The 2,209-nt window shown below is 35.4% G+C and overlaps 1 long non-coding RNA gene across 2 annotated transcripts; it reads left to right on the top strand.

Moving 5' to 3' along the window:
- Positions 1–17: 17 nt before the first annotated feature.
- Positions 18–2,104, top strand: LOC127923339 (uncharacterized). 2 transcript variants are annotated; one of them, XR_008114152.1, is made up of 4 exons: positions 18–120; positions 166–209; positions 946–1,077; positions 1,166–2,104. It is a non-coding gene; the product is annotated as an uncharacterized LOC127923339 (long non-coding RNA). The 2 variants fall into 2 exon arrangements; XR_008114151.1 differs by lacking the exon at positions 166–209.
- The last annotated feature ends 105 nt before the right edge of the window (positions 2,105–2,209 follow it).

Here is a 2,209-nt window from a genome sequence, read left to right as displayed (position 1 = left end):
CATAGTCCTCCCACTATATATCTGCCATAGAGGTCAATATTTCACATAGTCCTCCCACTATATATCTGCCATAGAGGTCAATATTTCACATAGTCCTCCCACTATATATCTGCCATAGAGGTCAATATTTCACATAGTCCTCCCACATATATATCTGCCATAGAGGTCAATATTTCACATAGTCCTCCCACTATATATCTGCCATAGAGGTCAATATTTCACATAGTCCTCCACATATATATCTGCCATAGAGGTCAACATTTCACACTCCAGAATGAAAATAGAATCAGCTTGAATTCAGTTTGATGTCTTAGTATGAAGCATTCAGTCATTCTCAGACTGCTCACATAGTAGTGCTGCTTACATCCCTTTCCCTAGATGTACATTAGTAATGAATGTGATGAACAGTCATTCCAATATGATGTGTGGTATTTCATTAAATTATGTAATGAGACAGAAATTCAATGAACAATAATAACTAATGCATTCTGTTTTACATGATCATTATTCATGACTCTCCATCTTGGATAATGGATGATCAGTATTAGGTGAGTAATTACTTATTTGTCTGTTTTGTTTATTGACAACCAATAACACAAGACAAAGAACAGACCAGAGTGTTAATCTGATACTATAAAAACTACAGGCCTTGTGAACAGCAGTGTGTCTTCTTCAAGGCTACAAATTAAATCAGTTTCTTTACATTTATCAATACTCTCCCCAAATGTTCTAGGTAGGTTGTACTAAGATGTATAGATGTTCTTTAAATTTTCCAGAATTTTTATATCATAGATCTCCCACAAAATATCTGCTTTTGAGTTCAACATTTTAGAGGGGTTGGGTTAAATGCGGAAGACACATTTCAGTTGAATACATTCAGTTGGACAACTGACTAGGTATCCCCTTTCCTTTCCTTTCCTTTACATAGGTCTCCACAATATAGAGGTCAATATTTCACATAGTCCTCCCACTATATATCTGCCATAGAGGTCAATATTTCACATAGTCCTCCCACTATATATCTGCCATAGAGGTCAATATTTCACATAGTCCTCCCACTATATATCTGCCATAGAGGTCAATATTTCACATAGTCCTCCTATAAAATATCTGCCATAGAGGTCAATATTTCACATAGTTCTCCCACAATATATCTGCCATAGAGGTCAATATTTCACATAGTCCTCCCACTATATATCTGCCATAGAGGTCAATATTTCACATAGTCCTCCCACTATATATCTGCCATAGAGGTCAATATTTCACATAGTCCTCCCACTATATATCTGCCATAGAGGTCAATATTTCACATAGTCCTCCCACTATATATCTGCCATAGAGGTCAATATTTCACACTCCAGAATGAAAATAGAATCAGCTTGAATTCAGTTTGATGTCTTATTATGAAGCATTCAGTCATTCTCAGACTGCTCACATAGTAGTGCTGCTTACATCCCTTTCCCTAGATGTACATTAGTAATTAATGTGATGAACAGTCATTCCAATATGATGTATGGTATTTCAATAAATTATGTAATGAGACAAAGATTCAATGAACAATAATAACTAATGCATTCTGTTTTACATGATCATTATTCATGACTCTCCATCTTGGATAATGGATGATCAGTATTAGGTGAGTAATTACTTATTTGTCTGTTTTGTTTATTGACAACCAATAACACAAGACAAAGAACAGACCAGAGTGTTAATCTGATACTATAAAAACTACAGGCCTTGTGAACAGCAGTGTGTCTTCTTCAAGGTTACAAATTAAATCAGTTTCTTTACGTTTATCAATACTCTCCCCAAATGTTCTCAAGGTTGGTTGGATAAAGATGTATAGATGTTCTTCAAATTATCCAGAATTTTCACATCATAGATCTCCCACAATATATCTGCCATGGAGGTCAACATTTCACATAGTTCTCACACAATATATCTGTCAAAGAGGTCAACATTTCACCTTTCCCTCCCACAAAATATCTGTTGTAGAGCTCAACATTTTAGAGGGGTTGAGTTAAATGTGTAACGGTGTTCGTCTGTTGAAGGAGAAGCGGACCAAAATGCAGCGTGGTGGTTACTCATGTTCTTTAATGAAGAAACGACGATACATGAAATAACTATATATATACAAAAAACAACAAAACGAAACGCGAAAACCTATACAGCCTATCTAGTGCTAACTAACACAAAGACAGGAACAATC

The sequence above is a fragment of the Oncorhynchus keta genome, unplaced genomic scaffold, assembly GCF_023373465.1.
Source record: "Oncorhynchus keta strain PuntledgeMale-10-30-2019 unplaced genomic scaffold, Oket_V2 Un_contig_29364_pilon_pilon, whole genome shotgun sequence".
Classification (NCBI taxonomy): domain Eukaryota; kingdom Metazoa; phylum Chordata; class Actinopteri; order Salmoniformes; family Salmonidae; genus Oncorhynchus; species Oncorhynchus keta.
This window is presented reverse-complemented; position numbering and strand designations above follow the sequence as displayed.